Raw genomic sequence first — 25,571 nt, forward strand, 5'->3', positions numbered from 1 at the left:
CTTCTCCTTCCCTCTTGCAGCCATGGCTCTATTAAAGCAAGTTGACCCTGAGCGCTGAGGATGGCTCCAGGATCTTTGCCTCAGGCGCTAAAAGAATGGCTCTGGTTGGAACAGAGCAAAGACCCCAGATGGGCAGAGCATCATCATCCCCTAGTGGGCTTGCTGTGTGAATCCCTGTCCGGCCACATGCAGAAGTCTGCCTTTGCCTCCTCTCCTCTCACTAAATAAAAAAAAAAGGGGGGGGGGAGACTTAGAATCCTGTATTTAATGGGGAATAGGAGGAGAGCAGCAGTTTAAAACAGCCACAGCAAACAAATCAATATTTAGCAGAGAACAGAGGAAAAAGCAGCAGCACAGCCTGACCCCATAACATCCCTAGTGGCCAAGCCTTGTAAGAATTTGCTTGGCCCATGCAAAGAAGAATGACAGAGTTGGAGATAAAACAAAAAAGGCTAAGGACACCCTTGAGAACCGGTCATTTTGCTTTTATTCAAGTAGCACTGCTAAAGGAAGAAACCAAGTCACTTTTATTTTGATACTTTCTATAGTCTAAGCACTTTGGTTACCAGCCATCTTTAAGACCCCCCAATACATTATCTCAACTAATGCTACAATGTATTGATAGTTCTATTATCCCCACTTTCAATGCTCTTAGAGGAGGGTGTTATCATCCCCTAGTCGCACAGTCTGGATTTTAACCCAGTAGATCCAACACCAAGTCCAGGACCCATTCTGCAACAGCAGACTGCTTAAATGTGAATTTGTTTAAACATTCCTTTAGCAAACATTTTTAGAGAATACAGGAAGAGAGTGTCACTCGCTGTCTTACAAAGCCAATAGGTCATGGGGCTCAGAATCAGGCACTGAGTAGGTCCTTATTAACATTTGCTGTTGGCAAATAGTAGCCACCTACCTACACGTATTATACAGGACGCACATATGTAACAGATAAGGTCCTGTTCTGAACAGAGATGTGGCACACACAACTGCACTATAATAGAAAACGGTGAAACAACACAAGAAAGATCTATCATTAAAGACAGTGATGTTCAGGAGGGACAGGCTGTGGCATGTAGGTGAGGAGAGCAGATGGGTAGAGTCTAAACCAGTCTTGGTAGATGGGTGGGGTTTGTATGAAAGAAATTATAACATCAGATTTGACAGGTAGGTAAAATTGCACCCCTATACACATAAAAAAAGGAGGACACTCAGATAATAACAAATTATTCAATTTAACACAAGCATCTAGCATATTTTGGTAAGTAGTTATAAAGATAGTTTGAGATTGAAATAAAGCCAGTGGACTTTGGTATACTCTGTAATTAAGTGAATGGTTTTAGATTATGAGCTGCTACAATATACTCATTTATGATACTGTGTACCAGGCATTCTTCTGGATGTGAAGAACATAGCTGTGAGCAAGAGATCAATGTCTTCTGCCCTCATGTATAAACAGAATCAAAACAGGAAGAGTCCAGACAGACCACACAGAAAGTGCCAAAATAACCTGTGTCACCACCATACCTTCATCCTATTTACATAATGTACAAAAGTCCATGAAAGGCAAAATAAACGCAGCTGCTTGTTCCTGGGAAGCAGCCATCAACCAGGTAATATCCATGACGTGCTAACAGATGTCCATTACAATTTGAAAACTCTAAGGAGATCACAGATACAGGTATGTTCACTGCAGACACTATCACAATAAAAGATATATAATCAGCCCTGGCTGGTTGGCTCAGTGGTAGAGCGTCAGCCTGGCGTGCAGGAGTCCCAGGAACGATTCCCGGCCAAGGCACACAGGAGAAGCGCCCATCTGCTTCTCCATCCCTCCCCCCTCTCCTTCCTCTCTGTCTCTTTCTTCCCCTCCCGCAGCCAAGGCTCCATTGGAGCAAGGTTGGCCCGGGAGCTGAGGATGGCTCTGTGGCCTCTGCCTCAGGTGCTAGAATGGCTCTGGTTGCAACAGAGAGACACCCCAGATGGGCAAAGCATCGCCCCCTGGTGGGCATGCCGGGTGGATCCTGGTCGGGCACATGCGTGAGTCTGTCTGACTGCCTCCCCGTTTCCAACTTCAGAAAAATACAAAAAAAAAAAAAGATATATAATCAGGCTCTGTTTTCAGATTGCAAACATAATCTAAATTTAACACATGTTTCAGATGTAAAGGAAAAAACTTTTATTTCCTGAAAGAGCAGAATCACAAGATCAATAATTATAAGTAAAATTTATTGAGCATTTCTATTTCCCTGATGCTACCTAGGACTTTCCATGCATTAAGAAGACATTTAATCCTCACAAAAGAATCATGAAGAAAACAATATTATCATCATATTTTATAGATAGCAGGTCACATACCTAACTAATGGCAGAGCTGGGAGTTAAACACAGGCAGTGTGATTCCAATGGCTGTATACTTAACCTTTCTGCCAAATTGTCAGAGAGTTATGCTGGAAGCACACCCATGTCTCCTAGGGCGCCAAAACCCACCCTTAATGCTTAATGGTAGAGTGCAGTGCTCTTGTGTGTATATATGTCTGTGTGTGCATGCATGTGCGCACACACATTCAAACATATACCACTATTTAAAGCTCTTTATTTATGAACACATGAAATGATATAAACATAGAGAACATGGATATTTCTAAATAACATCATTTTATGTATAAATATGTACAGTGTTCTGTGTATTTGTATAATTATGAGCACCACTAATCATTACTAAGTACCATCTACTGTACACACCCATACATATGGACACTCTTTTTCAAGGGATATTTGGGTATTCATTGAGCTGTGAAATGATTATTTTTATGCCTTCAACTTAACTATATTCCAAAATTAATGGCCACAGTACACTGGATATGTCTAGAGCCAGAACATGTGTATAAATGGACGCATCTTTATATCAGTGTTGGTAGTGTCAGAGAATAAATATCAGGTGACTATGTAGTTAAACAGCTAATGATATAAAATAAAGTGTGTATCTCACTGTGTACCTTAGTGTGTATCTATGTCAGTACACTCTATTATTAACCTGATATTTTTTAAGGGGAGGGTGATGAAGCAGAAAATTTGATATAGGAATCAAGCCAAAATAAAATCTGTTCCAGGGTATATTAATTTGCTTAAAAGGTTTCAACCACAAGAAGCAGCACAAATAGAATACTAATTTGAGGGGGAAAATTAGCCTAGAAATAAAAGCTATTCATTCTAAAATCAACTTGTTTAGTGATAGTGAGAAACCACATGATGGAATGCCTGCCTACACAATGGTTCTTATACAGTTTTCCTACTCTTTCTTTCTTTTTCTTTTTCTCTTTCTTTCTTTCTTTCTTTCTTTCTTTCTTTCTTTCATTACTCCATTTTGTCTTAAGTGAATATTTCTTAGCGCACTATTTAAATCCCTTTAATGACTCTTAACTATATTTTTGAGCTTCTTTCTTAATGGTTACTCCAGGGCTTACAATATACATCTTAATTTATCAGACTCTACTTTATATCCATACTAACTTAATTCCAGTAAGATATGGAAAATTTACTACTAGTAGATTTAATGATGCCCCACATTCCCCTGGAACTCTGTTCATTTATCTTCATTTTACTTTCTTCTGTTCAGATTTTATAATCTCCTTTGTTCAAGCTATCATCTTCAAGTCTGCAGATTTTTCCTTCTGCCAACCCAAACCTACTGTTGCATATTTCTATGAGTTTCTGTTGTTATAACTTTTCACATGATGTCTATATATATTACAAACAATACATTGTTATAACGATTGCTTTGTAAAAACATGTCTTGGCCCTGGCTGGTTAGCTCAATTAGAGCATCATCCCAAAACGCCAAGGTTGCAGTTCGGCAGTTCAATCCCCAGTTGGGGCACATACGGGAAGCAACCAATGAACATACAACTAAGTGGAACAATAAATGAATCTCTCTCTCTCTTTCTTTCTCACCCTTCCTCTCTCTCTCTCTCTCTCTCTCTAAAATCAATCAATAAATAATTTTTTTAAAAAAAGTCTTTCTAAGAAGTGAAAAGGAGAGCTCAAATATATTTATAGAGATTTGTTTTTAAAAAAATTTTATTGAGTTTATTGAGGTGACATTGGTTAATAAAATTATACAGATTTCAGGTACACAATTCTATAATAAATCATCTATATATTGCATTGTGTGTTCACCATCCACTCAAATATACTTATAGAGTTTTATTTTTAATGAAGCTTATTATTTACCATTTCTGTCTCTCTTCATTTCTTCTTCTGGATTCAAGTTACCATCTGGTGTCATTTTTTTTTTCTCCAATATAGCTTTATTCCTTTGTATTTTATTGTCAAATATATCACAATTCTGCTATCGGCCCAACAATACAATTTTATAGGTATCGTTATATGCAATTGCTTTTAAATCAGTTAAAAGAAGAAAGAAAATTAAATGTCTAATTACATTGTCTTTTATCATTACCTACATAATTACCTTTACTGAAGTTCTTTGTGTTTTCATGTACATTCAAATTATTGTCTGTTGTCACTTCCCTTCAGTTTGAAGAACTTTATTTAGTAGTTCTGATAAGGCAGACAGACTTACTAGCAATGAATTCTCTGTTTTTGCTTACCTGGGAATGTCTTTATCTCACCTTCACCTTTGGAAGACAGCTTTGTTGGATATAGGATTCTTGGTTGACATTTCTATTTCTTTCAGCCTTTGAATGTTGTCTCTGTGCTGTGCCCTTCAGTGTTTTGGAAGAGATGGCAGCTGTTAATCTTTTAGTGATGCCCTTGTACAGGATGAGTCATTTTTCTCTTGCTGTTTTCAAAAATTTTTTGTTGTCTTTGGACATTTTTATTATAATGAATCTGGATGTGAATCTCTTTGTATTTGTACTGCTTACAGTTCATTGCGCTTCTTTGCTGTGTAGATTAGTGTTTTCCATCAAATTTAGCAAAATTTTAGTTACTACTTTTAAAAATATTTTTTCTGTCCCCTTTTCTCCTTTCCTTTCACTACTCTCATATACTAGTAGATTTAATGATGCCCCACATTCCTCTGGAACTCTGTTCGTTTATCTTCATTTTACTTTTTTCTGGTCTTCTGGTCAGATTTTATAATCTCCTTTGTTCAAGCTATCATCTTCAAGTCTGCAGATTTTTCCTTCTGCCAACTCAAACCTACTGTTGAGTATTTCCAGTGAGTTTTTGGTTTAGGTTATTGCACTTTTATTTTTTATTTTTATTTATTCATTTCAGAGAGGAGAGAGAGCGAGAGAGAGAGAAGGGGGAGGAGCAGGAAGCATCAACTCCCATATGTGCCTTGACCAGGCAAGCCTAGGTTTTTGAACTGGCAACCTCAGCATTCCAGGTTGACACTTTATCCACTGCACCACCACAGGTCAGGCCGGTTATTGCACTTTTCAACTCCAAAATTTATATATAATCTCCAAGTAGAAATTTTAAAGTTGAAATATAACTTAATATCTACATATATATATATATATATCCTTTTATTAATGTTCTCAACTTGATGAGTCATTATTATTTTATTTTCCTTTAATTACTAAAGCAAAGTTTCCTTAATTTCTTTTAATATTTATCATAACTATTATGTAGTCTCTGCCTGCTAAGTCTAACACCTGGTCTCCCTCAAAGGCAATTCCTATTGCTTTATTTAGTCCTGTGAATGGGTCACATTTTCCTGTTTCTTGGCAAGTTTCACGTTTTGTTGAAAACAAGACATTTTAGGTAACAAATTGTAGGAAGTCTGAGTACTGCTCCTCCCACCACCGCTACCACCGGTAACTGAAATCAGTCACACAAGTACGGTATGCCTATGAAACTGGCCCCCAATGGAATCCCTGAACTCCAGGTTTAGGAAACTTCCCTGGTTGGCAAGACTCCACATGTGCTGTCATATATCACTGCTGGAGAAATTAGTAAGTACATCCATCCTGTTGAACTCAACTGGGAGAGGATTCCTAAAATCTTGTTCCTGGTTCCCTCCAGACTTTATTCTACATGCCTTTCCCTTTGCTGATTTTTGAACTCTGTAACTTTTGCTGTAATGAACAATAATGATGAATAAAAGAGCTTCTGGGTTCTATGAGTCCTTCCAGAGAATTATCCAGATGGGGGGTAGTTCTAGAGAGCTCTGACACAGGTATATGTTGTCCTGTCTTTATAACATGTACAATTGTCATGTATTTGCTGTACATTTAAATGTGGTCATTGTTCTCACCAAGCCTTTTATCACAATTTCTCATTTTCTGAGAAATTTTTTATATCTTTTAAATGATTGAATTTTATAACAATTCCTTTGTAAAAAAAAAAAAAACTCATTAGTGTTACATTACCAAATTTGTTTATGTTTATGAATGTCTGTACTCTTTATCTTTGGATTATGCCATGGTTTCATATAACTCTTGAGTCATACTTTATTTCATACAGAATTTTTACAGACATTGCTTTATTATATTTTAGATTGTATAATGTTAATATTCTCTCATATGTGATAGATTATAGTTTATTCAACACTGAGATTTGTATTGATTATGTCACTAAACTTCAAGAATTAAAATAGTATCCTTCAAGCACATAGAGATGGTGAAATATGGGAAGAAAATAAAGAGAGAGATGAAGAGCTCAATCAAGGTTGTATATAAGCTTCCTTTAGCCACCAGGATGTATTCTCATTTCTGAAGCTTTATTAAATGTCCTGTATCAGAAGTCACTCCTCCTGGTTAGATAGTGCATCCCAAGGCAATGGCAGGGGATATAATAGGACTTTTAATCCATTTAGCACTCTTAAATTCTCCTATTGTCAGTTTCCGTTACATGAATTTCCCTTTTGTAGCTATTTCCACTACTCGTTAGTCAAAGGTGGGGCCAGATAAGAACATCTATTTAGTCTACTTATTTCCCTCCAAAAAGTATTAGAAATAATTTTGAACTAGACAGTACTATCCCTGAGGAGCACAGGCGGTTGGCAGCCTGACCATGCTTGGCTATTCATCTGGGCTTGGCTTCAGAACCATGTGCCTTGTCCCTAGTTTTTGAGATTCATGATACTAAGTTGTGCTTTTTTTCTTTCTTAGGGCTAATGATTATTTTTGGCTGATATACTCTTTTTTTTGTTTAACTTGAAAGAGAAAGTTTCTGGTAGGCAACTTTTACCTATTACCTTCCCACTGCTTAATATAACCAAATTATTACATCTAACACCAAAGAAACAGAATTAAATCTTAAGAGCTCTTTAGTCTTACAATAAACATGTATTATATTAGATGTAATGAAGTCCTAATCAAGAAGTAAAAACCACCTGACCAGGCAGTGGCACAGTGGATAGAGCATTGGACTGGGATCCGGAGGACCCAGGTTTGAGACCCCAAGGTGGCTAGCTTGAGCGTAAACTCATCTGGTGTGAGCAAAAGCTCACCAGTTTGGATCGAAGGTTGCTGGCTCGAGCAAGGGGTAACTTGGTCTGCTGAAGGCCCGTGGTCAAGGCACATATGATAAAGCAATCCATGAACAACTAAGGTGTCGCAATGAAAAACTGATTGATGCTTGTCATCTCTCTCCGTTCCTGTCTGTCCCTATCTATCCCTCTCTCTGACTCTCTCTCTGTCTCTGTAAAAAAAAAAAAAGAAGTAAAAACCATAGGAAAAATACACAATAGGAAGTGAATTGTACAGAGGTTCTTCTTTTTTATACATACCAGGAAGTGACATTATTTACATTTAGTATAACTTTAAAGGCGAATGCCAGATTGGTAGGCAATAATAGGAAAAGGGTAAAACAAAAGTACTAGAGAACACAATTGATGTGATATTGCTAACAAACGCAGAGGATCCACTGACATCAATAGAGTACTATGAGCAATTAGCCATGTGTTTTCATGTAGTGGACTTTGCCAGTTCTCATTTTTCACTGAGTAAACCAAGCAGACTACTTCCATCAGCCCTTGGACTGTCCCCTATGGAGAGAAGATCCTCTCATCCCCAACTTTATAAGGAAAGTATCATTAAATAATCACTTCTCTCACCCTCTTCACTTCCTGTACCTTTAAGACATCCTCCTGCTCACTCACGCAGCTATTGGCCTTACACATTCCTTAAGTGTGTTTTATTCTGACAAAGCTTCCAAAATACACAGATTGCTTCCTCTTCCAAATTGGGCTAATCTTAGTGCATAAAGCTATGTAGAAATGCCTGCCAGGTTCTAAATCTGTATTTTGCAGCAGCAGCAGGAGCAACATAAATCTCTAGTTTTGAATAGAAAACAGTAGCCAACAGTTGCTAACAGTTCCAAGAAATCAACAGAGCTGATGCTAGGTGATATTCTCTCTCCTGTGGACAAGGCCGAGAAGAAGTAACTTTTCACGTTCTCAACATAATGCTGCCATTCCTCACAGCCATACTGGCTTCCCCAATGACTAAACTACTCTAAAGACATGATGAAATTTTTTATTGACATTTCCCACATTAAGAAACGCACATATGTACTTTTAGATACTTTTTATTGTTAAAAAAAAAAGAAAGGATAAAGTAAACAAACCATGAATACATAAACCTTGGTTTATAAAATATAGGATTTTATAAAAATTTAAAACATAACATTTATAAATAAGAGTAGTAAGTTCCTGAGAATTCTCCTGACTCTTTAAGTCAATTCCAGAAAGCTGTACAGTGCAGAGCTGTACTTACACATATGGGGCAGCCTCCCATTCAGAATCATTGCTCAGGGTGCTTGCTGCCACTGTGAGTATGTAAGTTTGGAGTTAGAAGATTTGATGGAGGCTTAGATCTGCAAGTTATTTAACTATGAAACATTCTTGGACCTCAGTTTCCCCTTCAATAGCACATGCAATAATAACACTGAATCAGTCATGATACAAGTAGGAAGGAGATGACCCACTCAAACTGTGCCATTCGATGAAGGTTTAATAAAGTCAATATTTACAAAGATATAAGTAGGGGATAGTGGATCCTCGAGGCATGATGCAGTGTTCAGAATTATTAAGAGAAGACCACTATTACTAGGTCTAAGAAAAAAAGGGGAAGGTTAATTGCCGGACCATGGGGAAGAGAAGTAGAGAGAATGTGCATGTGTGCTATGAGTGCCTCACGAGAGCTGTGGCCTTAGGTCAACAGGCACAGCCAATGGCAGCCACTTCACAGGGAAAGAGACAGGAAATGAAATATCCAGACCTCCTTCTCATCCTTCCATCTCACCTCCTTGGGTGCTTCCAACTGGGAAGACCCAACTGAAGTACAGAGGGTAAAGGAACCCGTTAATGCCATCCACTGTAGGATAACCTTCCAGGGTGCAACGCTGATACAGAAGGGTAAAGAATAGATTCAGAGTTCCAAGAAAAGGCATCCATCCTCCAGATGCACCATGAAACATGAGTATGATAATATCCCAATGTCTGATATTACTGCATGCTCAACAAATGGTGTCTATGTGGGCATGAGTGTGTTTTTGTTTCCATGATGCCCAGAGACGACCCATAGCCTGCCTCTATGTGAGGATAGAGACTTCCATGTTAGAGGTGGTACTGGCCAACAGAAAGGGCCTCAGTGTCAGGAGGCCCACACTGCACTCCAAGTTCCACCTCTTATGGCAAGCAACCCCGAGAAAGCTGCGTGTTCTCTGACCTCCTTTGTCCCTTATTCACTTTTGAATAATATTTTTTAAAAATCACATAATAAAACAGGTTGAAAGAGCTCTGCAAACTGTAAAGTAAAATGTAATTGTGAGCATTCATTATAGTGCTTTGTTAGACCTCTTCATTATAAAGTTTACTTTGATTAGATAGAGAAATAAGATAGAAATTCTGCTTTCTTCTGTTCTCAAATCCCCTATACAACGGGTCTGTTTTCACAATCATGACAGAAGTTGCACCCTGGAGTTAGAGCTAGTATGGCTCATAACGGTCATGGGCAGACTATGAACAGTGACTGAACCCAATATTGTGGTCCAGTTATGCTATTCACCTTGAAAGACAGATAGCACTATTCTGTAGACTTTCAATTTTGCCCACAGGTTGCTGTTATGGTCTTCTTGTCAGTATTCCAGAGAATATCTTTGATCTTTCATTATCACTGATGATACCTGGACACTAAAATTTGAATAAAAGTTTTACCTCTGAGCCATTAACAGGGATGACTAACTGCAGGTTAGGATCTGTCGTAAACAGATTTGTATACCTACCACCTTTGTTTTATTCTAGAATATTGTTATACAATATCACTGAGCTGCTATGGTAAAGTGATTAATGGCCAACTATATGCCTTTACTCACTGTGTCTCTCAGGCTAATTGCTGGTGTTTTGATTTCCAAATGTCTGGACCGAAGGCTCAGAGAACTGTTCTGCACAGAGCTGTGCTCACTGGAATGTGATTACCTTAGTATGGTCTAAAGCCAGACCAAAGAAACACGTTCTCTAGAGTAAGACCTCAGATAATTTCATAAAGATATAATAAGCCACAACTGTGGAGCGTCCAACCATTACATCTCAATTACTTTGTCCCAAAAGATGGAGATGCATGCTATAGCTACCACTCCCTAAGGTAATAGGATCCTGGGGTGGATATTAAGCAAAGCCCAATATTGTGCTTAGCCTGCCAAACATACACACAAAAAAGTTGTAACTGTCTGGCAGATGACAGGGATGCATCATACACAGGCTGCTTCTGCAGCAACAACAGAGAACACAGCTAAAATTAAGCTATAAACACTTCTTCTTGTCAGGGCTCCACTCCCCTGCAAACAGAAAGTTGTTTTATAGGGTTGGCAAAGTGTATTGTAAATTATATTACCAGCCCACAGCTGATGAGTTTATAAGTCTACAGGGAACAAGTTATCTGGCTCTGTCACCATGCTTAGCTTGCCAAAACTGAATGTGAGGCGCACCAGTCTGAGAGATATTGCTAAAACTTAGAAATAAGCGGGCCAAGAATAGCACTGGAGCAGGAGAAGAAAGGTACTTGGTACATGACATTAATTTGTCTCTCAAGTTTTCCTGTTGGAGCTTCTTTATGACTCAGTGACACTCTTTAGCGGTGTCTGAGTCAACACTTAATTACATTGCAAACCACAAGACGATCAAGGGTGTTGTCTGATGAATGGGTGGACAGCTTCTAGTAAAAATAAAAGTCCCCTCACCGCACTGTACTGCCCACCAAACGTTTCTGGCTTCTTGTTGATTCTCTAGCTATCAGAAAGTATCTGTTTTCAGGGTTTTTCTTTTCCTTTTAATTTTATCTTTTTCCCCCCTGAACTTTTATTTTTTGCTTAATCCCTTCACCTTTTCACCCGGCCCCACAGTCCCCTCCCCTCTGACAGCTGTCAATCTGCTCTCTATGAGTCTGTGTCTGTTTTGTTTGTTAGTTCATTAGATCACATATGAATGAGATCATATGGTACTTGTCTTTCTCTTACTGGTTTATTTCACTGACAGTAACGCTCTCCAGGTCCACCCATGCTGTCACAAAGGGTAAGATTTCTTTCTATTTTTATGGCCCGATAGCATTCCATTGTGCAACTGTATCCACTCATCAACTGATGGGCAGTTGGGCTGTTTACAGATCTTGGCTATTGTAAATAAGGCTGCAATAAACATAGGGGTGTATATATTCTTTCAAAATTATCTTTTTCTTTTCCTGTTGTAACTGGGCTGGAAATAAATTCAATCGTGTCATTTTTCAAGTCAAGTACTTTCCATGGCACCATAGGACTTACCACTTAGCACCGCATTCCAAATCTGAGACAACCTGACCCTGGTCGCATCTCCAGCCCAGTCGCCGTCCCTGCTGCGCCGCTTCACTTTTCTCTTAGAATGTGCTATTGGTTCTGAGACCATACCTGCCTGGGTGACTGCTCTTGCTGTTCCCTTCGTATGGAATATTCTCCACTTATCCAGCTGGCAAGACCTGGCCTATCCACTAGGAGTTAGCAAGGCTTGTTGGCTCTGTCTTCAGAACTGAATGAATCAGACACTTCTCCCCTTTTCCACATCCACTCCCTTAGCTAAAGTCCCATCCTCTGTCTTCTAGCTAGACTTCTAATTATTCCCCCTAATTTCATTCTTTCCCCTCAAGGCTATTTTCCCCAAGGCAGCCAGAGTGATCACTCCCTTCCCCCACTACACCCTCCCATACCTTCCTAATGAACTTCATACACTTTTATACTCCTTGCCTTTCTTATAAAGTCCTACATGATTTGTTTCCTTTCTATGAATATTCACATGTCCAGATACTTCCATGTCACTGCCCTTGTCCTGGTATAATGATTAATAGCATCACCTTTTTTCTCAAAAGTGTGCTTGCTAGTTTGGACTTAAAGTCGCCAGGTCATCCTACTTCTATAGCTCCTCTCTAATATTCTCCCCTTGTTCATTACAGCTGAGCACAATGGCCTCCTTTTGTTTCTTTCAACATGAACACACCAATTTGTGATTGAATTTGGGGCATTCAACCAGCCTGTGCTTCTGCATGGAAGTACCTGCTACCTGATCTTTTTGTGTGGCTATTTCCTCTCATTCAGGCTCTGGCCCAAATAGCTTAACTAGCATCTTCTCTTCTCAGAAAGGTATTCTCCAATCATCCTAACTGTTCCTCTCCCCAGCCATATTCCACTGCATCAGCTCACTTATTTTTCATTAGAGCACTGACAATATCCAATACTTTCTTGTTCGTGTGCTTTTCGGACCCCTTGTTCTAGAATATAAGCTCCATAAAAGCAGGTACTTTTTCTTTTTGGTTTACTACTGTGTAGCTATCTCAAAGAATGGCTGCCTGGCACATAGTAGTAAGTGCTTAATAGTAAGACGACAGATTAAAAATCTCAAGACTCACCTTCGCTGCAAAGCCTACCCTGGCTACCTGCACTTGCTTTCTAGGTAAGACTGACCACTCCTTCCCCATGACCCCATTCTATCCGGTATGCACACGTGTTACACCTGTCACACAAGACTTTGTGCCCACGAGACTATTTTCATGTGCATTTCCTGTTGGTTACTTGTTTGCTTCTCTCCAGATGCTGCAAACAAATAGGAAGGCAAATTAGACTTCCTGTTCATTTTATGTTTCCTTTTGTCTTGATTGTTGTTTTGAAGTTTTTATTTCAAACTAACGTACTTACAAAAAAGTTGTAAAAATTATACCAAGTGTTCTTACACTGCTCATCCTACTTCCCCTAATGCTAACATCTTACCTAACTACAGTATGATTATGAACAACAGGAAATGAAACATTGGTACAGCATGTTAAATAAATCTCACGTCTGATTCAAAGGTTAATCCTTTTTCCACGAGTGATCTTTTTCAATTCCAAGATCCCACATTGCATTCATTGTTATTTCTCCTCAGTCTCCTCCAGTCTAACAATTCCTCAACCTTCCTTGTCTTTCATGTCCTTTTAAAGAGTACTTGTCAGATATTTTATCAAATATGCTCATTTTGAGTTTGTTCAATGTTTTCTCATAGTTAGAATGAGGTTACACATTTTTGGCAAAAATACCATAAAAATGGCAATGTGTCCTTGTCTCAGTGCCTCATATCAAGGGGTTCATGGTGTTGACACGTCTTGTTACCGGTGATGTTTTCTTGATTACTTGAGCAGGTTAATATCTCCCAGGTCTTCTCATTGTCAAAGAACTGTCTTTGCCTCTGTACTTGATACACATCTTGGGGAAGACACTTTGAGTCTATGCAAATCCTGTTTCTCCTCGTACTTCTGCCCACCAATTTCAGCATCCATCAGTGGATTTGGTAGATCTTATCAGCAGCAGGTACTATGGTGGTGTTTGCCTATGGTGACACTTCCTTGCCTTCTTTCCTTCCATATTTATTACTTGGAATTCTATTGTCTTTCATTTTTAGCTCTGCCTGCCAATGGTTACCACCACATTTCTGACACACATATGCCTCTACAAGTACAGATATGAACAAAGCAATCAAGTCCTCAGTCTGTAGAGGAGGCCCTACACTTGCTAGCTTTGTAACTGAACAGGTTACTTAATCTTTCTAAGCCTCAGTTTCTTCCTTAGTAAAAGAAGGATAATACTAGCATGTGATTCATTAGGAAGAATATTCAATTCCTCATTATGAATTCACTCAGGCACTGGAGATTCAATAACCAAAGAGGCCACCTTGACTTCAAGTCTTGACTAAGCCAGTCCTGGATATATGTTAAGCATAGCAAGGCTCCAAAACTGTTCTCTTCAGTTACGATTAATAATTGCACAATTTCCTGACCAATTCTTGATTCTTAAGGACTTCAGTGAGCACTCAGATCCCATTCCTCACCCACCAGAGGCATTCCATTCCTCACCCACCAGAGGCATTTTTTTCCCCTTTGGCAATTTCCACTGACATGAGCATGATCAAAGGCATGCCCCTCTCTATAGATATGCAATTTTAATAATTACCTTTGCTAAACACATCAGAATCCTGGGAGGGAAGCCCAATTAAAACACAAGGAAAATCTTTAATGAAAGGTAAATGTTAAAAGTTCTTAAAGGAGGGCTCTCCTCTTTCTAAATCATTCCCTTTAGGTCCCAGCCTATGGAGGGACTGGATCCCTGTCACGTGGGCCAGAGGAAATATTTGAAGATAGAGAAAACTGTAGCGGGTAAATGTTATTCTAGCTCTGGGAGGCGAGGCCTGCCCGGTTCACACCGCTGTGCTGGAGCCTGGCAGACCCCCAGAGGAGCCCAGCCAAGCGGGCGAGCATATCACGCAAGCCCAGTCCAAATGTCACTCTAACATTTGCAGAGCTGAGTGGAGCTGCTTAAGAAGAGGTTTCCAACGAGAAGGTCAAGGATGGAAAAGCTGTTTGCAGAGCTGAAAAATGTATCCGGGAAGGTGCAGCCCTTCTGTGGCGTCCTCTTTTTCCCTTCCCATGAGCATGTTTTGTTTCGTTTTGTTTTAGATTATTAGCCTGTGTGAGTTTTGGGGGCTGGCGGTTCCTCACACAGACATAATCCCTCAGGAAGGCTAAAGCCGATCACTGATGTATGATTTCAGAGGGGATGAGATTGTAGATTCTTCTGCCCTCTAGCTCAAACAGCTTTTATTTTGTTTTCATTTTCATTCTCTAAGTCCTTAGTTGGTTTCATGTGTCTGTAGTTGACTCTTGGTATTTCAAATTTTAACATTCACAATTTTGACATTTTCCCAAAGAATCCAAAGAGTTATTGTATGTGCTCATGTATAATTTTAATCAGCCCCGTTGAGAGCCGGAGGTGCGGGAACTTAGTGAGTAAGCCTGGTCAAACACTTGACAGCCACCTCTCTGGGAGGCTCCATGCTTCTTCTATATTTAATTTTGAAATATTTCATTCAAACAAGTAGAAATAATGGCATAATAAATACCTGTAGCCCTATAATGGGGCTTTTTTAAAATTTCTAACATTCTGGTTATACAATATGTGTTTCAGATTCTTTTCAATGAAATAAAACATTACAGGTGTCAGTACCTCCCCTTTGTGACAGTCCCCTGTCCCTTCTTTCCCAAAAGTAACTTTTTTACAGGGATGTTCCTCATGTCTATGCATGTTTTTTATATTCTTAATATATGTGAATCTGTGCATAAAATTTTTTTTATTATTTCACATGCTTACAAACTTTATATAAATGGTATCATTCTGTGCATGTTATTCCTTATTTTACTTTTTTTATTCAAGATTATGGCATTGAGGCCCACCAGTGTTTTGTTTTGTTTTTAAAGGAATATACCTCAGTTTTAATAGACTTTTTTTTTTAATTTTTAAAGACTATTTATTCATTTTAGAGAGGAGAGAGAGGGAGAGAGAAGGGAGAAGCAGGAAGCACCAACTCCCATATGTTTCTTGACCAGGCAAGCCCAGGGTTTTGAACCAGCAATCTTAGAATTCCAGGTCCACACTTTATCCACTGCACCACCACAGGTCAGGCCCACCAGTGTTTTATATCTGGCTGCTGTGTGTGTCCTCCACTGCCGATGGGGCCCCTACTATGTAAACATACACAATTTATTTATGCACACTCATGCTGCTTTAGATTGTTTCGAATGTTTTTCTTTTACATCACAAGCAGTGTTCCCAATGTGTGTACTAGTAACTACCTTAATGTGAGCTTTATTTGAAAGTTTTTGTAAAGCACTTACATAATATGCAACTGCTAGGTTTAATGTCCTGCTCAATTTCAAAGCTGAATTTTATTAGCAAGTGCTCGCCTCAATGGGCACTCCAGAATGTAGGATATATCAATTCCCCATCACCTCCTCTTTGCCAAGATTTCATATCGCCAGAGTTATTAATGTTTGCTTATCTGGTAATATCTAAAAATCTTTTGCATTTGCCTTCTCAAGATTACGAGTGTGGCTATACATCCTTTTATTTACATACAGTATCCATTTTGGTTTTGGTATCTGTGATTTTCATATTCGTAGCCCTTGTTCATTTTCCTGTTAGGCTATTTGTCTTTCTCTTGTTGACTTGTAGGAGCTCATTATACAATTTATGGAAACAACCCTTTGCATGCTACGTTCATTCCCAGTAGGTCCTCCCAATCTGTAGCTTGTCTTTTATTATGCTTTTCCTTGAACACAGATTTAAATTTAATTGCAATCAAATTTATCAAGATATTCTTCATGGCCTGTGCTTTCTTTCTGGCCCTTTGTAATTCACCTTTATTTTCTTCTAAATATTTTTAAGTTTTGCATTTTATATTTAAATTTTTATATGCTCTTGATTCATTTACATGTTTTGTGTAGAGATACAGTCTAATCTAGTTTTGATAATCCATTATCCCAGCACCACTTACTGACTCATTTGTTCATTAGCCACTGATTTGTAACATCAACCTGGCCATGTATCAATTTTCCATATTGCATGAGATAGTTACTGAGCTCCATTCTGTCCCACAGGTCTGTGTGCCTGTGTCACACTGTCATAATTATTTGGGGTATAAACAAGGTCCATATCTAGTAGGGCAAGTCTTTTCTCTTGTCTCAATTATTTTGGCCCCATAAACATACATATATATATATATATATATATATATATATATATATATATGTGTGTGTGTGTGTGTGTGTGTGTGTGTGTGTGTGTGTGTTACAGCATCATCTTTTCAGTTTCCGAGAAAAATTCTGTTGAGAGTTTGAGTAGGAGATTTTGAGTAGAATTGTATCAAATTTATGAAATAATTTATGGAAAATCTGGCATATTTATGTTATTGAATCTAATAATGCATAATATGATATATTAGTAATTTGTTCAGGATTTTATTTTATAATCTTCAATACTATTTTGACATTTTTTCCATTGTCTTAAATCTTCTAAGATTAATTCTTAGCTACTTTATATTTTTGTTGCTATTATACATGGAATTTTTTCTGTTCTACATTTTAATTGTTAATTATAATAGGAGGTTAATGAGGTTTATATGTTTGTCTTCTATTCAACAAACCTGCTGAAATCCTTTTTGTTCTAATAGTTTTGGGACCCACATGGACTTTTTACAAATAGAGAAAGTTCTATATATGCCTCTCCAATCCTTATGCATCTTGAGTTGTTTTCTTTTAACCTATTCTATTGGCTAGTTTCTCTATTTCAATAGTAAGTAGAAGTGAAAAGGGCGTCTTTGCTTTGTTCCTAATCTGAATGAAGTAAATAGGTTTTTAATAGTTTCCTATTTTTAAAGTAAAAAGCCATTTTCCAATCTAACCTTATTCATATTATTTTAATATGTTAACTTTATCAAATATCTCTGTATTTGTGGGTTTTTCTCTCCCTTATCTTTCATATCATTAAATTTAATTAATATATTTCCTGATATATATCATCACATTCCTAGAAATATCCCTCCTTGTATATGATGTATTATTTTGAACACTGAATTATATTTGATGGTGTTTTCTTTAGAAATTTCATTGAAAGCATATATTTAAATGCCTATGAAGTGATATTTTAAAATGGAAGATGGTACAATGGTATAAAATTGGGCTTGCATTGGTTTCCATCCAAGTTCATTTGGCTTCTGAATTATGCTGTGGGCTTCATGACAAGAGGTCTCACCAAAACAGAGAGAGGTCCCTTACTTGAGCTTCTGTTCCAGTTGGTTTCAGTATTTAAAAGAAACCTACCAGGCACACTGTTAAGTGTGAATAATTACATGCAGAATGAATAATGGAATGAATGCTTGAGAATAAAAGTAAGAGAGGGAAAGAGAAAAGAAAGGAAGGAAGAAGGAGGAAAAGGAGAATTTCCCATTGCAAAACTTCCATAAATAGTGATACTCTCAGGTAGTTTGTCACGAGGAAACTAGTGAACAAACCAAATATGGGCAGGATTTGTTTCTGCAAAACTCACCTTATTTCAGACTTATTTTAAGAGGAAAGTAAGATTGCTCTTCATTTTTTTCTGATCCTTAAGAAATACAGAGACCATTCCTTCATCTAACTAATGATTAAGTTTTGGCCAAAAATTAATTTCACTTAGAAAATAGTGTTTGTCTCATGCGCTTTTGTAACTTCAGACTAACAGAGTTTCCATTGTTATGACCCATGGGCTGCTGCCTGTGGGACTCCTTTACCCGTAAAAAGCAATCTTGGTGTATTAAACTTTTCTATTACTGAGAAAGTAGGAAGGATAAACCGCTCTTAAAAACAGTGGAAATGTAGCATGTAAAAGAGACCAAATGCCTTTCTTCTATTCTCTCCTACATAAAATTTTCAATTGTCAAGCAAAAGGACATGACAGCTCTAGATATTAAACATTGTTTTAATGTGACCATGCCTATCCCCAATTTATCTCTTCATATATCTTTGTAAGGACCCTTCCATGCTGAATTTCTCTTTCCTCCCTCTAAAAGTACCACCTGATTTTCAGATAAAGGATGAGTAAACTAGTAGCCAGAAAGAGGGGTAGTCTTTATTTGATCAGTTGGGGCTGTTTAGACAAACATAGTAGTTATTTCAGGATATAATTATAGGCAGTATCATTTACTGTCTAATAATAAAGATTCCAGCCCCTGAAGCTGAAGTTTAAATCTCCCTACTGCCTCTTATTAGGTGTGTGACATTCAAAAGTTGCTTAATCCTCTAAGTCTCAGTTCCTTTATTGGTAAAAAAAAAAAGTGAATAGCACTTAATAACTTTATATGGCTTTTAGGAAAATTAAATGTGATAAATTTTGTTAAATGCTTGACACAGTAGTCAGCATATAGCTGATTAATAAAAGTTGGCTATTATTCTAATGAGGATCAAGTTCACTTCCAGATAAAATATATAGAGAAATCAAGAAGGACCCATCCCATGAAAGTGCTGATGGTCAATCACTAAGCATGAGGCTAATGTTAGCTATATCTGGACCCCTAAGGAAATAGCAAGTATTGAAAAATGGAATTAAATTCCTTGCAAGTCAAACCTTCACTCTCTGTTCTGTGTAATGTCCATATTAGCTGTTTTTATTTTTTTATTTTTTTTATTTTTCTGAATCTGGAAACCGGGAGGCAGTCAGACAGACTCCCGCATGCACCCAACCGGGATCCACCCAGCACGCCCACCAGGGGGCGACGCTCTGCCCCTCTGGGGCACCGCTCTGCCGGGACCAGAGCCACTCTAGCGCCCGAGGCAAAGGCCATAGAGCCATCCTCAGTGCCCGGGCCATCCCTGCTCCAATGGAGCCCCAGCTGCGGGAGAGGAAGAGAGAGACAGAGAGGAAGGAGAGGGGGAGGGGTGGAGAAGCAGATGGGCGCCTCTCCTGTGTGCCCCGGCCGGGAATCAAACCCGGGACTTCCACACGCCAGGATGACGCTCCACCACTGAGCCAACCGGCCAGGGCCCATATTAGCTATTTTTATGCTGATATAAATAAGAGCGTGGCTCTTAAGTGACCAGAATAATGTCCAGTCTCCGTGGGAACCATGGTATGGTCAGGTGGGCAGGGACCAGGCATTCAGGGCCTTCTGGATAATAAGGATTTTGGATTTTATTCTTTTAGCAGAGTAGCTTTTAGCAGGGAAGAGACAGGATGTGATTTATACCTTCATGCTGATGACCTCTCTAGTGTCCTCCATCTTCTCATTTGTAAAAAGAAAACTTTAAACTAGCGCAGTGATTCTAAAAACACAGTTCCCAGATCAGCAACACAAGCACCGCTGGGCAGCATGTTAAAGTCTGTATTCTCAGGCCTCACCCAAGACTTCCTGAATCAGAAACTTCAAAGGTGGGACCCAGCGAGCTGTGTTTTCCTAACCCTCTGGGTGAACGTTGTTGCACACTGAAATGTCACACTGAAGTGTGAAACCCAGTGGACTCAACAATCTCAGGTAGTCCTTTCATCTCCAAAGTTCAATGTTTCTAATCCTGTCAAGTCCTTTATGACTCAAGTCATGAACCTGAGCAAACGGGGTTGATCAGGAAGCATTTTCATCCCCACTGCTGACAGACACTTTCTTTTAGAGAGGACTCATTCAAAAATAAACAAACAACTACCTAATACACAGAGGTCATATCAGTATATCTTTTTATATCCTGAGTCAAATATGTAATGAGATAAAAAGAGATTAAATATAATGCCACACTGCCTGACCAGGCAGTGGCACAGTGGATAGAGTGTCAGACTCGGACATGGAGGACCCAGATTCAAAAGCCTGAGGTCGCTGGCTTGAGTGCAGGCTCATCCAGCTTGAGCGTGGGGTTGCTGGCTTGAGCACGGGATCGTAGACATGACCCCATGGTCACTGGCATGAGCCCAAAGGTTGCTGGCTTGAAGCTCAAGGTCGCTGATTTGACAAGGGGTCACTCGCTCTACTGTAGCCCCCCATCAAGGCACATATGCGAAAGAAATCAATACACAACTAAGGAGCCACAACAAAGAACTGATGCTTCTCATCTCTCTCCTTTCTTGTCTGTCTGTCCTTCTCTCTCTCTCTCTCTGTCCAAAAAGTAGTGTGTATACAGACAGACACACACACACATATACACACACACACAAATAGACACACACACACACATATATAATATAATGCCACACTGACCTATAAATTTATTCTTGTAGAATAAATGTCTTTAATCTTATATCCCCTACACCTGCCTGGGATTGTATAAAATTATGAGACCATTAGAAGGATTATACCTGTCTCGATGTTGATATAAGGAACTACACAAAGAAAGTACTTAATCAGAGGCCAAATAAAATGATGAAAGGACAGGCTGTTTAAAGTTGCACCACACTGAGTTAGACTTTTAGTTTCATCACTGGTTTAAGAATCAGAGCGAAATTGTGGCAAGGGTCTGGCAGGTAACTTGCACACTCTAAATATGGCAAGCATCATATTTATACATGCATAAAGAACTACACATGAAAAATAGCCATATGACCATATTTCATAAAATAATTTGAGATTGTATTTTACCACAAAGTCTGTCGTCTTAGCTGTGGGCATGTGACTGTCTGTAATAAGCTCTTGGATCATATACATTACTGGTTCTTGGTAGGTCCCCAAGGGTCAACACAATCTAGTAACTGGTGAAATGGAAACATTTTAAAATCAAGGCATCAAACATGATCTTGCATAACAAATTCAGGAATATCAAAATGAAGGAACATGTCTTCAAATTAAAAAGAGGATGTTTTATAATAATCGGCAGTTATCTATTGTCTTCAGCAAAGATACTTATCGATGGAACAGAATATTCCAGGTGATTTTATCCCATAATCACCTTTCATTCCTCTGAGCCATGATACCAGTTTGGAAATTATTTCCATACGACTATGGGATAGCTCTTAGCCTATTAACTTGTGTGGATGCTTAAGTCTTTTATTAATCTCAACTTTGTATATATTTGTACACTGCACCCCAATGAGATTCTACAAGCTCTTGAGCAAGCACTATGGCTTTTGCTCCTGCACATTTCTCAACAGAATTGAGCATAGTGCATTATACACATTAGGTGTGGAATGAAAATATCGATTATGCATCATGTTATCCAGGAGGTACATAGGCTGAAAATAAATACATTCGGCAAAGGTACAGATAAATGCATCGATAATATTAAACGGGTATAGTGTAGTGGTTAAGAGCAAGGATGATTAAATTATATGGCTGGAATCTAAGCTTAGCTACTCATTAACTCTGAGTTATTTAACCTCTATCTTTGACTCTCACGTTCCTCAACTAAAATGTAAAGATAACGGTATCTCTCTCAAGGAGTTGTAATATTGACTAGATAATGTACACACATAATGATTAATACTTAAAGATCAATATGTTTTAGCTATTAATAATGATAATGTGATAATAATACTGAGATATTTATAGTATGGGATCTATTCAAGATATATTTTGATATTTTAGCTGTACAATGTATAAGGAATGATACTCCTTAAGTATCAAACTATTCTTTTTGTTCAGACAAAAATATGGGTTGAATAAAATCTTGGCCTAATTTAACCTGAATATTAGGTTCTTATGATTTTTCTTTACGTAACGCACAATAAAATATTATGTAGCCAATTAAAATCATTTTAAAGACCATTAATTAACATGAAGAAAGCTTATATTAAAACTGAAGAGGGAGAAAAAAGACCACAATGCTATAAATGTAATATGACTCACTTTTTGTTAGAAATAATTAAGTTTTATCTAGTTCATTAATACCTATATCTATATAAGAAAATAAACCAGAGAGTAATAGTTGCTAATTGTGAGTAGTGGGATTACAGATTATAATCTATAGTTTTGAGATCACAAATTATTCGTTCTTCCTTATGTTTTTCGATTTTACCGAAATTTTTGTAGCAAACATCGATTACCTTGACGTTCAAAAAAACACTTGTAATTTAAAACAATAATATGGCCAAAGACTTTTTTAAATTGAGACTGATTTGACATATAAAATTGTTTAAAAAGACCAAAGACCTTTAATAACATATGAACTTGCTAATAATAAAATATTATGTTAAAAATCAGCACTATCAAAAAACTTAAGTGTGCTTTCTCCTACATATAGAAAAATGCTTACTATACTACAACATAAATTGCAGTTATTTCAAACTAATAAGTTTTTGAGTAATAGTAAAATTTTACTGACTATATTACAATATTTCCAATTTTTTTCAAAAGAAGAATATGCTGGTTTATTATTAATTACATATACATATATACATGTAAAATAATCTCAAGATATATATATTATGTAAATACATATATTTTCATATCGGTAGGAAGTTAGGCAGGTAGGTATATAGTAGATAGATAGATTGAACAGAGATATTGCCATCTCTCCCAAGGACTGCCTGATCCTTTACCATGAACTGGCTCTAAACCACCAGGGCTTCGGTTTCAGTCCTGACACTTGATGCAGTGTTGCTGCTGAGTCTTCTGAACACAGGATCTCTGGCCTACCTAAGTCCATATTTCTGGGAAACATTCACAGAAACTCAGTAATGGGAGACGTAAAACATGGAAATAAAAAATTAAGAAAAAAAAGTATATGGATTCTTAAAATTAACTGACTGAGACCAATCTAAAACAAATGACTGTGTTTTGGTTTTTCAAGCCAGCAAAGATGTCAATGTTGAGGAAAGGTGTCCGCAGTAATTACAGCCCGGAGGCAGCACACGAGCTGAAAAGACTCTAGCGCACAACTTAATTTGTGGTTCTTGACTGAAGCTTCTAAACTTACAATAAAAATTTAAAAAAGTAAAGGGAAATAGGGTTTATAAGCACAGGGGAGGGAAGGAACTGAATTCTGTGCTGGTGCTTTTACCCTGCAGTCAGAGATCTGCCCATGCCCACGAGGCACTCCTGTAAAAGGATAAGGACCGGGTTCTGGCTGGTGGTCTGTCTATCCCCACGAGGCACTCCTGTAAAAGGATAAGGACCGGGTTCTGGCTGGTGGTCTGCCCATGCCCACGAGGCACTCCTGTAAAAGGATAAGGACCGGGTTCTGGCTGGTGGTCTGCCCATGCCCACGAGGCACTCCTGTAAAAGGATAAGGACCGGGTTCTGGCTGGTGGTCTGCCCATGCCCACGAGGTACTCCTGTAAAAGGATAATGACCGGGTTCTGGCTGGTGGTCTGTCCGTCCCCACGAGGCACTCCTGTAAAAGGATAAGGACCGGGTTCTGGCTGGTGGTCTGCCCGTGCCCACGAGGCACTCCTGTAAAAGGATAAGGACCAGGCTCTGGCTGGTGGTCTGCCCATGCCCACGAGGCACTCCTGTAAAAGGATAATGACCGGGTTCTGGCTGGTGGCTCCTTGCTCTCGTACCCAGGCTCCTGGGAAGGAAGCACCGGAAAGGAAGGGAGGAGGAATCTTAGTCCTGCAAGGCTCAGTAGTTTTGATCCACACACTCTCCCACTACTAATCCCAGTAACTAGGGGAATAATTTAGGTTGAAAGATTTTGTTACAACAGAATGACAATCAGGACTATTGAGTGGAATAGCACCTTCTTAGAGTTAGAGGATCTGAGATTGTGAAACAGCTTTGGCCTGTACCATGTGACTTTGGGCATCTTTACTCAAGGACAAACAATCCACCTTAATATTGTAGAAAGTGATTATACAACACTTCACAGTGCTCCTCTGCTCGGGGTTTGTCACGGGTCAATCAGGCCTCTATATTTATGAGAAACCAGAACAACATATGACTAAAAATGAGTGACAGAAATAAATAAGGAGACTAGAGTTGAAGGGTACTGTTAAAGTTGACAGGGAAGAGAACCCCCTTGAAAGTTTAGAAGGAAAAAGTAGGTTTTATATTCTTCAAATTTCCTCCTTCAAATAGCATTTTGAATGAAATTTCAAAGTGCTACAAGACATTAGAGTTAACTTTGATTCTCCTTCACTCCAGTATCACCTAAAACTTTTCAACTCAACATATGTATGTCCACAGACAACTGGCAGCAGCATCCCCTGGGAGCTTGTTAGAAATACAGAATCTCAGGCCCCGCCCTCAACCCACTGAGTCCCAATCTGCTGTTTAACAAGATCCTGGTATGATGCATTTGCAGATTAAGTATGAGGAGCATTGACCTAAATCTGGTCTGTTACTTCTCACTTTCAAGTGTCACCCAGATTAGTCCCATTCCCCTGCTTCTTGTTGCCATTCCCCCAGTTTATACCCTACTACAAGATAGGGTTGTGTTTTGTTTTTCCAAAGAAGTAACAACTGACTTATTTATTGACTCCTTCTTTCACTAATTTATTCATCAAACATTATCAGGTCCTACTAAATGTAAGGCCAGGTTTGAGTATTCTGAAGAAAACATTTCCACTTAAAAGAAAGAAAGATAACATGGATAACTAAGGGGAAAGCATGAATAATGGTTCAGGGAGAACAATGCAGAAAATCCATTTTGCTGGAATATCCCTGGTGAGTAACAGAAGGGGGATCAGAAACATTAAGACCAGGATCAACAACCCACAATGCTCACCATTTGTCAACAACAGTTTTCCCAAACTTTGGTCACTGCATATCAATGTCATACATTTACCACACCTACCTACTGCCTCAGTGTGTGACTTCATCTTTTCCTTTAAATTGCCTCACTTCTTTTTATTGACATATATTTTCATTTGAAAGTAAA

The 25,571-nt window shown here is 38.5% G+C and overlaps 1 protein-coding gene across 14 annotated transcripts in view; it reads right to left on the reverse strand.

The window, feature by feature from the left end:
- NRXN3 (neurexin 3) overlaps positions 1–25,571 on the reverse strand; it is a 1,639,812-nt gene that overhangs the window by 1,031,089 nt on the left and 583,152 nt on the right. The window lies entirely within an intron of this gene.

The sequence above is a fragment of the Saccopteryx leptura genome, chromosome 6 (genome assembly GCF_036850995.1).
Source record: "Saccopteryx leptura isolate mSacLep1 chromosome 6, mSacLep1_pri_phased_curated, whole genome shotgun sequence".
Classification (NCBI taxonomy): Eukaryota; Metazoa; Chordata; class Mammalia; order Chiroptera; family Emballonuridae; genus Saccopteryx; species Saccopteryx leptura.